Source organism: Vulpes vulpes, chromosome 3, assembly GCF_048418805.1.
Source record: "Vulpes vulpes isolate BD-2025 chromosome 3, VulVul3, whole genome shotgun sequence".
In the NCBI taxonomy this organism is placed as follows: domain Eukaryota; kingdom Metazoa; phylum Chordata; class Mammalia; order Carnivora; family Canidae; genus Vulpes; species Vulpes vulpes.
The window spans coordinates 53045983-53061981 of record NC_132782.1 but is presented as its reverse complement, the minus strand read 5'-3'; the positions used below and the strand labels follow the sequence as shown (position 1 = coordinate 53061981).

The window sequence follows — 15999 nt, the reverse complement described above, 5'->3', positions numbered from 1 at the left end:
TGTGACATGTTCCTTGCATTCAAAACCAAGGTTTATGGAGGAAACAACGCTTTTTAAAAAACTTTTCTGAAAAGTTGGTTTTGACTATTATGGCATTTTCTTCTGTTTACTTTGGATATTAGCTTGCTTGCTTGTTGCTTGCTTGCTTGCTTTATTCTTCTTCTTCTTTTTTTTTTAAGCTTGAAGAGTCCTTGTTGATCTGCCCAAGCCTGCACTTGACAGATGAGGAAATAAAAGTCCCCAGAAGGCTTTGGTAACCTTTCTTAATTCACTGTCCTAGTCAGTGACAAAACCAGAACTAAAATCAAGGTCTCTCATTTACCTGTTTCATAACTTTTTTTTTTAATAGTATACTCTTAAAAAGAAAGGAGTTATTGGGGCACCTGGGTGGCATAGTTGGTTCAGCATCTAATTCTTGGTTTCGACTCAGGTCATAATCTCAGGGTTGTGGGATGGGCTGCGTGCTCAGCGGGGAGTCTGCTTGATACTCTGTTTCTCCCTCTTCCCCTGCTTCCCCCACTCAAGCACTCTCTCTCTCTCTCAAATAAATAATTTTTTTTAAAGAGAGGAGTTATTTGCTTCTTTTGATTAGATATAGATAGGTAGATGCATCCATGCATAGATACGTACATACATGGATGAAAGATAAAAGCCTGTAAGTAGAAGCTCCTTTACTTTTAAGGTAAGAAGACCCTTCCTAGTCCTTTGGCTGTCATCCAGGTCCAGCCTGTCCTTTGTTACTTTTCGCTTGAAAAATGTATTCACTTCAGTGGAGGAGATATGTGTGAAAGAGAGGCTCATGCCCAGTTTGTCCTCTCTTGGTCTTATTTCCAGCTGAGGGATTCACCCCTGCGAGGTGGTAGTTAACTGGCTCATCACCAGCTGCCCTGGGACTATGGCTTAGTTATCAGCCACCATGTGGTTATTTCTCTCCTTCGCCCCCGCTCCCTCCCAATTTCAGCCTCCTCCTTGCCCAGCACTCATGGCTCAGCAGGAAGGCCATCTCATTCCACAGACAGGAGAGAAAGCTTGGCTCCAAAGAAGACATTCCTCCTGCTAGGTTTAAGCCAGCTGCAGCAAAAGCAAAAGGAAATTCTCATGCCATTGAATTTCTTCCTTTAGGTAAGAGGATTTGTTAGAGTAGAGATCGTGGGATTGTTCCCATTAGAAATCTCTAGTCTGGTACTAGCTGTTACCTGTGCTGTGGGAACATGGACAGGGAAGAGCACTGGATTGGGTGATGGGGAACATGGGTTTTGGGCTGCGCTTCTCTGCCCCCAGTCTCTGGGATTCCTGGGGAAACTAAGAGACCTCTCTGAGCCTCATCTGACCCCATCTCTGCAGGGCTTGGGGGATCATGATTCCTGGAGTTGTTGAGAGGATTAAATGAGATAATGGATACAAATAGGCTTTGTAAACCACAAAACACCCTATGAATATGTTATTTATTCCGGCATCATTATCCTCAGCAGTGATAACAAACACATGCACGCTGCTGCCTTTGAGCCAGGTACCATTTTAAGCATCTTCCCTCTATTAGCAAACAACGTGGCCAGCAGCTCTGTGTGCTGGTGAACAGCGCCCAGCACCATGGGTCAGGGGGCCTGGTGGTCCCCGGGATCAGTAAGGTGACTTTCCCAGGGGGTGTGGGCGTGTCCCTTCCCTCCCCGGGGCCTGAGTTGTACTTTTTGTAAAAGAAGCACTTGGACTCTGGTTCAAAGTCGGGCACTTCGTGTTCTGGCCTTTGTGGTCCTGTTAGGCCGTGTTCTGTTTCTCCCAGGCTTAGTCACCGATTACTAATCAGAACTCACATTTGACCGAAGGCTACCATAATCTTCACTTTACCCGTGAAGAATCACATACGCACTGAGAGTTCAGGAGCTTTGCCCAGGCCGCACAGCCCTGCGTGTGGGAGGCGGGATGCCCATCCTGCAGGCCAGGTGCCCCCGAGGTGTGGCGGCGATGTAGATCAGCGATCCCGACTGTGCCATGCTGTTGGACTCCTCATCTAATCAGCTTCTCGGTTTTCCTTTCTCCCTTTAGGTGTGTGTGTGGTGCTTGCTGTCATTTCCCTGCCGGATTAGGTCCCCAAAATCTTGGCTGCGAGGTTTTCAGGCCGGGCCCACGTCTTGCAGCATCTGACGCGGGGCTTGGCACACCGTAGCATCCCCCTTGACCAGCACAGCTTTTCTCTCCACCCTCTAGACCCTTCCAACCCCTCAGGGAGGTCTGCCGCTGGCATCTATTGAAAGTGTGTTTGGCAGAATGACCTTTTCACATCCGAAGCTGCTTGAGGAGGCTGCTGGGGCCCCGCGCTGGACAAGTCTCCACAGGGGAGAAGTGTTTCAAGCTGCAGCCTGTTTGTTTTCTGCAGGGCATGGGCACTCTGACCCTCTCCTGGTTGCTTAACTCTGCCAGTCTTTTGGCTGCTCCCGCTTTGGTTTTGCTTGGAGCGATTTTATTTTTCTAAAGGCCTGGTTTGATTTGATACAGCACAAGATTTGTAGCCTCGTTGCATCTGGGAAAGGAGTCCCACCCATTGAAGTTGGGAGAAAATGGACTCTTAGAACCCCAAGGAAATTGACATCAATCTTAGACTGTGGACGTCTTCCATCCCTGTGTCTGCCTTCCTTCTTTGTGTGGTGCTGTTCCAAGATCTCTTATTGGGTCCAGCTTTCTTGGACGGTTGCCTTTAGCTCCTAATCCACTCAAGTGGATTTTACCGTTAATATACCAAGAATAATGTGACGCGCTCTGCAGTTTGTTATTCATCCACCTGCATGTGAATTATGTGATACTATCTACCTATTAGACACTGACCCAGGCACAGTGGGTGATACCAAAATAAATTAGAAACAATCCCTGTTTTCAAGAATCTAATACTTTGAGCAAGGAGAGATCATTAATTCAATCAACGACTAATTCTTGAGTGCCCACCATGACCAGAACTGTGGATACCAGGCAGATACAAGCCCTCTCATTGCAAGAATGACAATGACCACATTCATAATTTCACAGATAATTATGTAATTGTGGTTGTGATACATGCCACAAAACAAGATACATACTGGCTGTCATGGGAATATTACACACTTTTTGTTTTCTGGCCTAGTTTGTGGGCAAGGTGTGTTTCTCCCAAAGAAATGGAGTTAGCCAGGTAAAAGATGGGCAGTGGAGAATGGGCTTGGTCATAGACACCTCTCATTAGGTACAAGATGGTCAAGAGTCAGCTCAAGTGTGGAAGTTGAGAGGAGGAAAATTTTAAAACCTGGGTTGATGCTAAAATTCTTCTTGGTATATATATTTTTTGCTGTCCCCTCTATACATGGCAGGCTTTTTAAAATTATGACCTATTTTAGTAATTGTAAATTGACTTAAGGAAAAAAATTCTGTTTTTCCTTCCTACTTAAATGTGTTAAAATAATTCACTGTATTTCATATGTACGCCCAAGGTCTTTGAATCCAATTAGTAAGAAAAACATTTTTTATGTCATTGTTGAGAAACACAAAAATAAATAACTGGTAAAGAGAAACCCAAATATGAACGCCTTGGGCTTTCTGCCGGAACCTGGGAGTGTCTTGTTGTTAGACATATTTTCAGACGTATCATTTTCATTCTGAAGGTATTAATTTATTTATTGAGAGTGCCTCTGTTAAGTATTTTACTGGACTGTTGGAGGTGAGAGGAAGGGTAAAGGCAAAGCTGCCACCTACTGCCATTCAGATTATGTTGTGCTCCATGTCAGGAGAGCAAGTGGAACTCAAGTCCTACCCTCCCTCTATTTGCCAACCCAAGACAAGGTGTGTTTTTTTAATGTGCACAAAAGAAACTAATGGTTAGCAGAGGCCTGGCTATGGAAATGTCTTGCACAGGTTTGTTTTTCTCTGAAAGCACTCATAGTTTACTGGGGAGGCAGACATGGGAAGAACTAAACATAATTATATTGCCAGCTAGAATGAGAGATGTTAACCAGAGGTACAAATAATATTCTAAGGGAGCTCAGTTGAAGGATTTTTAACTCTGACAGAATGGGGAGAATAAATTTATATAACATTTGAAGAGCCTACACGGTTGGGTACATTTTTATTTCTTTCCTTCCTTTTTTCTTTTCTCTCTCTCTCTTTTTTTTTTGTTCTCGTTTTTTCTCTCTTAATAAGAGCTTTATTGAGATCTAATTCGTATGTCATACAATTAACTCTTTTAAAGTGTACAATTCAGCAGTTTTTATTATATTCATGGAGTTGTAGAGCCATCACCAAAATCAGTTTTGGAACATTTTCCTCACTTCAAAAAGAAATCCACGCCCGTTGGCAGCCATTTCTTATTTCCCCAAACTTCCTTCATCTAATCCTGAGCAGCCACTCATCTGTTTTCTGCTCTGTAGAGTTGTCTATTCTGGACATTTCCTATAAATGGAATCAGATGATCTTCTATAACTGATTTCTTTCACTTAGCATAGTATTATCCAGTTTCATCCATGTAGTGGCATGGCAAGTAGGTTTTTGACTGCAGTAGAGTGGAAGAGGTTCACCCCAAAATAAGGTATTAAAGTGTGAGCTAAGAGAAGGACCTTTTTAAGAAAGTATGGGCTATGTTTGAGAGGTTGAAAGTAGAATATTGAGTAGAATCTGCAGAGTAGGGCCTATGGGGGGACATTATGGGAAATGTAATTGGAAATATAATTTGAAATCAGATTATGAAGAGTAGGAATAGGTTTGAACTTTTTTTCAAGATGCAGTTGTTTTTCAAAGGGGAGTAACATGACGTAATGGATGTAATATGAAGAAAAATTGATGGTTAAAACCTGAGGTCGCCTAGGTTGGCTGTGGTGAGCCAGGTATGAAATTAACTATACCTAATTCCTGAATATTTTTCTTCATATTCCATTGCTCTTACTCTGTATTTGTTAGCTAGAGTGAGTAGAAAAAGCGCAGATGACTCTGTTATAATTATTTTTTTAGATTATTAGAATTGTATGGAAAAATAAACCAGTATAGGTTATATAGTTAAAAATGCTATTCTTTCAGCATTTGGGATGAGGCAGCATTTTTCATGGTAAAGCAAACTCTGTATATTTGATCACATCATGAGGAAATAGGCCCTCCCTTACGCATTTGGTTGTCTCTGTAGGCATGCTGTTTTGGATAAAGAGTCTGTATTAGTCGATGTGGGCTGCCATAACAAAAGGTCATAACCTGAATGGCCTAAACAACAGAATTTTATTTATTTGCTTATTTATTTTTTTGTGGTTCTAAAGAGGCTAGATGTCTGAGATCAGGGGTCAGTATGTCTAGGTTCTGGTGAGAGCTCTCTTCTGGGCTTATAGACGGCCACCTTCTCACTGTGTCCTCACAGGGCAGAGCGGGGAGACAGAGCAAGCTCTCTGGGATCTTTTCTATGAGGGCACGAGTTTCATCATTCGGACCCCACCCTCATCAACACCTAATTATCTCTCAAATGCCCCACCTCCACATATTGCTTTGGGGGTTAAGGCTTCAACATACAAATTTGTCGGGGGCACATTTCAGTCCATAGCAGTGTCACACTTTGTTTTGATTTCCTTTTGATTCTTGTCCTTGGATATATTCCTTCTATTCATTTGACAGACTTTTGCTAATCACATGGAAGTCAAAGGTATCCTCGTGTAGCTGGCTTACGCTTGCTTCTCTTGACGCCTACAGAAATCCTCAGTGCTTGTTTCTGTGCTGCTCATGTCACAGGCTTTTGCAAGAGGAGAGATTTTAGAGATTATCTGGTTTAAGGACTATGAAATGAAGGGTTAGCGGTCCATGAGCCTCCTGGAATTGTTTGCATAATTCTGCATATTTGGACGGGTGTATATTCTCCGCACCCCCATCTCCATCAGACTGTCAGAAGGTTTCTGTCCCTCTAAAGAGGAAATTCTCTTTTATGCTAATCATTTTGAGCTCCTTACTTTATTTCATCAAATCTTTACAACTCATCTTCATGGATTAGGAAACTAAGTACAGAGTTCAGTTAATTTGCCCAAGGTCACAGAGCTAGTAGGTGACAAAACCCAGGTTCAGACTGTGTGTTCTGACGTCAGAGGCTGTGGTCCTTGCTCTCATGCATTCTTAACCCACATATCCTTTGCATTACTCTCTTCTACCTATTTTAGACTCTGGAGTTGGTTGGCCCTCATTAAATAAGTAAGTAAGTAAGTAAGTGAGACACAGAAACATGTCCCTGATGGTGCTGTGATTAAAAACACATAGCCATGAACATGTGACAGTGATATAAACCCAAAGTCAAATCATGACACTTCAACACATATTTTTAAATTAAATGAAAAATGCTCCATTTTGACTTTTGGTTCTGTCACTGAGTCCCTTCTTGTCTCCTTTTCTTCCTCCCCCTTCCTCTCTCCCCTTTCTTCTCTCTGTTTCCTTTCTTTCTCCAACAAAGCACTATTGAATGAATACTCACCTCATCCAGAGGATGGAATTATTAGTAGTTGGGTGTTTTACTGTTTCTAAGATAGTTTTATGAATGGGAACCTAGGGACTATCTGACTCTTCTGTAGCTTTTGGAGTATCCTCCAGGGAGCTGTCCTACATGAGCTGTTGAGGGAAGGCAAAGTACCAGAAACCAGGGCTTTAACCTAGTACAGGGTAGGCTCCCTGATTTCTGATTTTGGGGCCTAGATGGTGCCATTCATTCAAATAGGCAGTACTGAATGGAGCTCCACATTTACGTGGGTATAGGGTAGAATGAGAGGTTTTAAAAAGCTTTTCAGACTTGAAACTTCTTCAAATGAATCGCTGAATAGGGGTGCCTGGGTGGCTCAGTGGTTGAGCGTCTGTCTGCCTTCAGCTCGGGGCGTGATCTTGGATTCCTGGGATCGAGTCCCACATTGGGCTCCTCAAGGGAACCTGCTTCTCCCTCTGCCTATGTCTCTGCCTCTCTCTCTGTGTCTCCCATGCATAAATAAACAAAATCTTAAAAAAAAAAAAAAAAAGAATTGCTGAACGTTCCAGCCTGAAGTTTAGAAGAAAGGTCAGGACTAGAGTTGGGAGCAGTCAGGATATGACTAAAGCAGAGCAGTGGATGAGCTTGCTCAAGGAATCTGGAGAGGAGCAAACCTTCTGCATCCCTTCCTTCCAGAGCATGGCACTTGCCTCATTGGCCTGGGTAGCCCTTCCTAATCGTTACTAACTCAGGTGGTGTCCCCAGTCTCTGGTCTCCTGGAAATGCCTTTGTCATTTAATCTCATGTCCACCCAGGCCCCTGTATATTTAGTGGAGCTAGAAGGTAGGTGGCATGATGCAGTGGAACTCGTATTTATTTCAAACTCTGTAGTCTGGTTTTCTGAATTCAGGCTTTGTCATTTGCTGTTTGTGTGATTGATCGATCGATTGATTTTCTCAACATCAAATTCCAGCTCTAAAAAATGAGTTACTAATATCTGTCTTGTCGTTGTCACAGAGTTGGTGTTCATTTTTTAATTACCATAATGAATACAAAAGCTCTTTAAAAGGAGTCTTTAAAGAAATCTTTTGGGGTGCCTGGGTGACTCAGTTGGTTAAGTGTCCAACTCTTGATCTCAGTTCAGGTCTTGATCTCATAGTCGTGAGTTCAAGCTCTGTGTTAAGAAAGAAAAAGAAAAATAAATAATCTTTTTCCCCATTTACATATAGTAATTATGATGTTTATTTTCACTCTCCGGGTAAACTCTCTGATCTTTGGGATTTATGTACACTTTTTCTTTTACAGCCTCCTCAGTACCTAAAACAATATGCATGTTAGATGTTCATTGTATGGTAATAACTAGGGTCTTAGGTATTTTTTTAGGTTGTTGTAGAATTTTTTTTGTTTTGGAAGGGTTTTTCCCAGACGGTAATGGGATGTTAACTTCTGCTTACAAAGTTTATTCTTTGACTATACTGGTCCCCTCTCCTGTGTCTTACCATCTGCACCTGTGCTCTCTTCCCACCATATATGGTCATGTTCTTACCTGGTATTCTTACTCTGTCCCAGCACAGGTCCCATTAATGTGTCTGTTGACACTTAAAACCCTGTAGGAACATAGGGCTTAATTGCCTGATGGAAAACTTAAGGCCCAGAGAGCGTTCCATATTTGGTTCCAGTCGGTATGGTGCTGGTTTATCAATGATGCAAATTCTGTGCTTCCCACGGAGGCTTACTGGTGTTTAGCTTCTTGCTATTCTATTTATTTTTATTTTTACTTTTTTAAAGTTTTTACTGTGAAATTATTGACTACTATCAGATACTCAGTTTTATGAGGGTTCTGTTTTTGAATCCAATCCCATTCTACTGTACTTTCTTTTTCAGCCTGTTGTGGTATGTTTGTTCTTAGTCCTCATCAGGGATGACACCAGACCCAAAAAATATTTTGTCACGTATTTCTGGAAAATTTAGTATGTGTGTTTGTTTGTTTGTGTAGACCATGGATAGTATGGACACATGTAATACATTTGAATTGATATTTTTGGTAAATTTTATCCTCAGTTTTCTCTACTTTCTCCTCACCTCCTTAGCATGGTTTGCCACAAATAGATATACACTCTACCTAACAGAAGTTATTTTCTTTATCAGGCACTGTGTAAGATGCTTTGTGACTTGAAAACCTGAATATTGGTTCTGCCTAAGATTCAAGGACCTTATTGGCAGATGTAATAGGAAAATTATAACACTAGTGGGTTAGGATACATCTAGCATTAAAGGCACAAAAGTATGTATTAGGGGTATGTGAGGGGAAAAGATTAAAGTTGAGTCAGCACTCTCCAGAAGTTGCAGTTATACTCATCTTTCATTGTAAATTTAACACCTAAATTCTTTCTCTCTGCTGAGGTTCTTTATATATAACATAAAATTATATTTTAATTAATTATGAATATATTTCATATATACATATGTATATATCTGCTTCTATACTATATAAAATGTCACCTAATATCTGCCTCACTCCAACCCCTGACCCTTCAATTTTTATTTTATCAAGATTTGAATAGTATCAAGGTAGAATGAAAGATTTACACACTTTTTCAGAAAGTGACCAAAAAAAAAGCAATTGGAGGGATGATTGATATGTATCTCAATGTTTAGAAAACCGTAGGAATTAGGGAGAAAGGTCTGTGGCATATCAGGAAATAAGAAACTATCTTGCCAGTTGCTGGAGATCATTGCTCAGACCCTTGGAAAATGTACCTTCAATAGATAATGCTTAAATCATAGTGTGTGTGTGTGTGTGTGTGTGTGCGCATACGCACGTACGCGCACACACAGAGTCTCTTTGCCTTATTAACCATTTATTCTTAGTGTCTTTTATTTGATGATTTCTTTTACCCTATTCCTTTCTAAATATTACCTCCACTGGGACCTAATTAGAACCCCTCAGAATTCACCGAATGTTCGAATATGTGTGGGTTCCAAATGTTACCTTTAGACATTGTACAGTATTAGAAACTAATTATGGTTATCTATTGTGTATCCAGGTATATAAACACCTCTCTGCCAAATGTGTTGTCAAACTGCAGTGAGGAAAGTCAAGGAAGTACTTCTCATTAGCTTTAGAATTTTGAAGGGATTTTCTCTCCTGGAATGATAATATTGCACATCGAGACCTCATAGGTCCTAAAGTGAATGTCCGAAGCTGAAGCTTACCTTTTTTTTAAGTTACTGCTTACTTTAGCACTGAGATTGCTTTGTAACTTTATGAGGACAGTACTACTTCTACAAAAGCAAGCTTTGTAGAGAGCAAGCTTTTGTAGAAAAGACATACGGTTGGCCCTGGAACACCACAGGTTTGAACTGTGTGGGTCCACTTGTAGTGTATTTTAAAAAAAAATACAGCACAGTATGGTAAATAAATGTGTTTTCTCTTCCTTATTATTTTCTTAATAAGTTTCCTTTTCTCCAGCCTCCTTTTTTTGTAAGGATGTAGTATATAATACATGTAACATACAAAATACGTGGATTTTCCACTGCTTGGGGCACCAGTGGCCCTGACTCCTTAGTTGGTTAAGAGTTAACTAGACTTCTCTCCTGTGGAACAGCCATATTTAGAAAAGAAGCTTAATTCAAACTCCAGCCAATCAAAACATTTTGTAAGATTCTTAAGGCTGTTGCTCTCTTAGAGAGGCAATTGAACATTGCTCTTTTCATTTACTGACTTATAATATGTAAAAATATTAAAATGACCCCAGAGTTGGTTTTGCCCCTAGAAAATGACCCCACAGAATGCTGCATAGAAAGAATCCCACCTCTGAAGTCTTGAGGCCTGGGTTCTAGGTCCACTTCTGCCTATGAGTTGATCTGTGTGCCTCTGGAAAGCTGATGTGCTTGCCTGAGCCTCATTTTTCCCCTTTAATAACAAAAAGTTGTAAACTGTTGATTTGGAAGAAACCTGATAATTGGTCCCCTCTTTTTAATTTTTTAATTGTATAAATAATGTAATATTATGTAGGGCTTAGAACATGTAGTAGAAAGAACTGTCACCCATGATTCTACCACCTAGATACAGGTATAATCTATCATTCTTGTGTATTCCCTTGCAATCTTTAGCTATTAACATAAATTACCATAGTGCTATGTATCACTTGGCATCATACATTAAGTATTTTCTGTATCGCTGCATATTCTTGAATGATTACAATTTTAAAATCTGTTTAATATTTCATTGAGTGGTTATACCATATCTTACTTGATTATTCCATTATTTTTATGTATTGCTATGATTATCCATTATTTTATGTATTGCTATTATTTTTGTGCATAAATATAGCTTAGTCCCTCAAAAATTTTCAACATGATGTCGGAGGTTTAAGATATCGGGTCAGAGGTTAGCTTTCTACGATTATTCAAATCCCCTGATGACTGCTATTCTAAAAGTGATTTTTCCATAACTGCAGCTGGAATGTGTGAGTGAGTCAGTATCTTGCCAGTTGTACCAACATCAGATACATCCTTTCTTTGGTATTAGCATTTCTTTGGTTATTGTAAGGTTAAACATGTCTCTTCATGTTTCATTTGCAGTTATGTTTTATATATGGCATTTTAAAATGAATACTTTGTGATCTTTGGGAACCTATTCACCCTAAAAGGAAGAAAACTTAATATAATTAGGCGAAAGATTTATACAATCTGAAGAGAAACCAGAGTATTGTATGAAGAAGAGGTTCTAGAAGTTCTTGAGTCACATGAAGGACCCCTTGAATAAATGGGAAGACACACTTTATTCTTAAATGGAAATACAGAGGTTGTTGCATACTTATTTTCTTCTACATTTCCCGTAATCTCAGCACAACTTTCAAGTTTATTGTTCTCTTGTCTTCACAAAAATAAATTCGAAAACTGTTTTGATAAAACAGAAAAAAGGCAAAATAGCTAAGAGAAATTTGACAAACAGGAGTAAAGAGGAATGAGGGCCAGCCTGGCCAGATGCTAAAGCACATTATAAAGCAACCCTAATTGAAATGATGGTGTTGGTGCTGGAATAGGAGACTATTGCAGTAACAGGACCAGCAGAGACAGAGCATCTGCACGTGGAACTGAATATGCAGTAAAGTGACAAAGCAACATCTCGAAACATTCAGAAAAGGGAGGATTATTCTAATGGCCTTGGGGTAATTGGTAGGCATTAATGAAAATGAGTTATATCATGAATATGTATGTATCCAAGTAGACTCTTACATGAATTAGAGGTCACGTTAAACAACAACAACAACAACAACTAGAAAAGGCTTAAAAAAAGGAGAGAACAGATTTATTGTATCTGTAGTAATTGGAAGCAGTACTTTTTTTGGTTTAGAACTGGGGTTTGCAAAATTTTTCTGCAGAGGGTCAGAGAGTAGCTATTTTAGGCTTTGAGGGCCAGATGGTCTCTGTCACAACCACTCAACTCTGCCATTGTATCACCAAAGCAACCATGGACATCAAATACATGTCAAATAAATGCACAACATGTATTTATTTATTTATTTTTAAAGATTTATTTATGTAGTTTTAGAGCAAGTGAGTGGGGGGAAGGGGTAGAGGGAAAGGGCAAGAAAATCCCCAGCAGACTCCCTGCTTCATGGGGAGCCAGATGCAGGGCTCGATCTCTCGACCCTGAGATCATGACCCGAGTGGAAATCAAGAATAGAACACTTAACTGACTGAGCCACCCAGGTGCCCCCACGATATGCATTTATAAGAAGAAACATAGTATTTTGAGTGCCAGTTTCCCCTTATAGCTGTTCCCAAAGCAAGTAGATCCTTTAATTTTTCACCACACTGTGTGTGAAAAGTACTATCTCATTGTTGTCTTAATTTGCATTTCCCTCCTATCAAAGTTGTGTACGTAGTAGGTCTATTTTATTTTGATTTATTTATTTTTGCTATATTTGTTTCCCATTGAGGTCTCCTTTTTGGTGAATTTACCTTAGGGTTAATTTACCTTGCTTATGTTTTTAGCTCCTTGTCACTTGATGTCCCAAGGCCCTGGAGATCTATTTCATGACTCCAGCCCATGGCAGATCAATAGGGTGCCATTTTGCTGTGTGGAATGTAACTCTTGTGACTTTGCGTTTACAGGTCTGGGGCCTGATTTTCAGCTCAGACCTTAAACCTGTGTCCCAAACTGGCTGCTTTCCAGTAGACTGCTTTCCAATTGTCCCTCGGTCCTGAGTTCAGATTTTGTTATGTTGACTGACTGCTTAGGCTCTCTCCACGTCCTTCAAAGATAATTGTTGCCCAAATATTACCTGAGCCTGCCTGTGCCCCTGGGGTCCCAACATCCAGCCATGGGCAAGGTCTGCCTTTGCATTTCTGTGCATCTAGGTGAGCAAACCTAGAGCTTGAGTCTCGCTCCCTCTCACTGTGCGGTTTCATAGAACTATCAGTATTATGTTTCACTCCTGAGTTAGGAGCGATATTTCCATTTTCCAAGAGATACAGCTGAGAAAATGATGAAATCACTTGCACGCAGCCACACAAACATTCTTAGAGGACATACACTGTGAGATTATTGTAATTACTGAGGTGGAAATGTCGCTTTCTGGGTCCAGCGTGTCCATGGCCTTGGTGTGCCGCCGGCACAAAGGCTGTCCCTGCCCCTCCCTGCAATCTTTCCATTGTTGTATGTGCTACAGGAACTGAGACAATTATGACAGAGCTGAGCTGGTTTCTCTTCTCTTTTGGACATGATTGTTTGTCACAATTCTGATCACCATTTCTTCCTTCAGATTATAAAATCGTAAAAACTATGGCTATATTTATATTTCCTTTTGCTGCTTTGGGCTTGAAGAGTGCCATTCATAGCTTTTGTTTGAAATCCCTTTATTAATAATCTTTCTTCACATACATCATCTGCTGTTTACGGAATGCTCTCGTGTTCAGAATTTCACCTGAAGTCCTTAAGTACCTGCCAAGTCATCAGAGCTGGGAGGGTTGTCTCCATTTTGCCGGTGAGGAAATTAAGGCCCAGTGTGGTCCAGGAGGTGCTGGCCTGAGGCCACCATGGGAACTGATACCACAGCTGCCCTTCGATGTATGACTATGTTTCTCCTGACATTTTTCTTTCTGTCCGCAAACTGCTTCTCTTTTATGAGCTTCAGAGATTTTTCTTGTCTGGGATGTGAAGAAATTAATGACTTTTCTTGAGAGATCTAAGCATTTGCCTGTTATTTCTTTCACTCTGTTATGGGCCTGAGTACTTTCAGAAAAGAAAAGAAATGTAAATAAATATTCCCCTTTTCTACAGACAGAGAGCCAGGCATTTCCAAAGGAGATAGAGATGCTGTGAAGAAGCTGTGCTTGTTCTCTGGTAACACCATTGCAATCACAATTTTGGATTTTTTCTTCCTGCAGCTTTCCAGCTCTAGGCTGCCACTGTGCATAACATTTAGGGTCACTGATTCCTGTTCCTATTTTAACTCTACGAGTTTTGTGTATTATGTGACCTTTGTGTTTTGACCTTCAGATTTAGGGAATTGGAAATTTAGGAAGTTTTGTTAGGACTTATATCCAAGTAAATTCCCAAGTAAATTCTACAAAGACCCGTAGAGATGTGGAATGTAAGTGTTGAAGGGGACTTTCATCCAATTAGCCCCCTTAATTATAAAACATGGCCAGTTAATGACAGAGCCGAGGCGAGGATGCTGGTTAGATGAGGCTTCCTATGGGTTTGCTTCAAATCAGCACTGAGTGCTGCCTCCACTGTGGCATGCCTCTTCCCACCAGATTCGGGGCTCTCAGGGCTGGTGCTGGGTCAGCTCTGTGCATGGTTCCGCTCAGTGCACGGTTCTGCTCTCTAGCGATGATCCGAGCTCTTGCATAGGCACTCAGGATTTGTTTGCACCATGAATGATTGGAACCTGTCCCTTGTTGATATTATGTCATTACTGTTATTGGCAAACAATTTTAAGGATAATGTGCAAGGCGGGGGTGAGGGTGGGGCGGAGGTGGTTGTGATTTACTACAGGAAGCAAACCGCTCTAGGTATTTTAGGCAGGAAGGATTTAATACATGGTGGCAGGTGCTTCTAAATAATTGGATGCATTGTATCCAGCAGGCTCAAGCCTGAGCTTCCAGTAATGAATCCCAGAACTACACAAGATGACTATGTTTTCCACAATCAGGACAGCAGCGAATCATGAAGCTGTTCATCAACCCAACTGTTGGGTTGAGGAATGCGGCACTGTACTTGTGATTACGAAGCCACGGTCAGGAAAGTAGCAGCCAGACTCTGAGACGTGGAGTCTAGCCACCCCTCTGCTGTAGCTGCTTCCTGACAACTGCAGAGCTACAGAGGAATATGGGAATGTGGATGCAGAAAAATCCCAATTCCATGGCCAGGCTTCCTGAGGAAAATGAGCCAAAGCTGCGGGAGCATGGCCTTTGTCTTACTTTTGCCTTCCAAATCTCAAGCCGGTACATCTATTTTGGCAGAATCTTATCTGCGATCAAGCCCTACCTGCAAGACAGCCTCTGCAATATGGCGAGTTTGAGTGCTAATCCACTGCATCCAACACAGTAAAGGTCACTGGTTTCACATCTTGGGCATGTCTTCCATAAGCCTCTGTGAGCTGTAGGTATGACACTAAGGATGGATTAATAATCATGTTCTATGAGACCTCTGTCAGTGCAATTAATTATATAACAGAAGGTAATGCAACCACTTTACTTTAGGGAATCCCTAAGGGAAATTCCTATTTATCAGAGAAAATGCCATAAGGAGGGAAGATCCTGAGCTGGGAGAGTATTCTAAACTGTTTTGGTTTTAAACATCTTGGAAAGTACTACAAGGAGACATGCAATATTATGATATAACAGTGCTCACCATGTCTGGGGGGAGTTCCATCTTTGGCAAGGGTTGTCAACTTTCCATCTTGTATGCTTCCTCCCTTTCCCCGCCCCTGTAGAATATACATTTAGAATTTGCAATGGAAATCAATATAAAATAGTTTCTTTAAAATAAATTAAATAGACTTATAGCCTGTGGGCCTGCATTGAATTCTTTTCACTTCATCTTCCTTAACTCTTGTGTAACCCCTATTTAGAAATGTAAGAGAATTATAAGCAATTGCCTTCACCTTTACTCCTGTACCCTAGTGAATAAATTGGGACACACTTTATTTCAATTTCTTGTCCGCTCCCTTATTTTTCCTGTTTCAAATGAAGAATCAGGCCAACCTATTGTTCTTCTACTTGAAACTTAGTAGACATGATAAAATCACTGGTAATATTGGTGGGGGTAGGTGGTAAAGATGTAATTGATGTAAACTGAAGTAAATAATCTGGTTTTCTTTAAAAAAGCAATATTCTTTCTTTCAGAAGAAAGGCTAAGTGAGTAGGATTGTTGATACTAGTTCCTGCTAGATTTCTGCTGTAGCTTGCATTCTTCTACTCCTGCAGAATCCTTCTGGTACATTCTTTCCTTCTCATGGGGAAGTACATGCTTCTGGAGCAGGAAAGCCTGAAAGCCTCCTTTACTTAGCACCAATAATTGCTTTGTCCAGTTAGCAACAGGGAGGCAC

The 15999-nt window shown here is 40.7% G+C and overlaps 1 protein-coding gene across 46 annotated transcripts in view; it reads left to right on the top strand.

The window, feature by feature from the left end:
• The window catches only part of LPP (LIM domain containing preferred translocation partner in lipoma), a 657925-nt gene that overhangs the window by 193647 nt on the left and 448279 nt on the right, over window positions 1-15999 (top strand). For 7 of the 46 annotated variants that reach the window (XM_072752468.1, XM_072752446.1, XM_072752447.1 and 4 more), the window contains one exon: window positions 180-253. The exons of the other annotated variants lie outside the window; for them this stretch is intronic. The gene's annotated coding sequence lies outside the window, so the exon portion shown is untranslated. The remainder of the gene's footprint in view (window positions 1-179; window positions 254-15999) is intronic. 46 annotated transcript variants of the gene reach the window in all.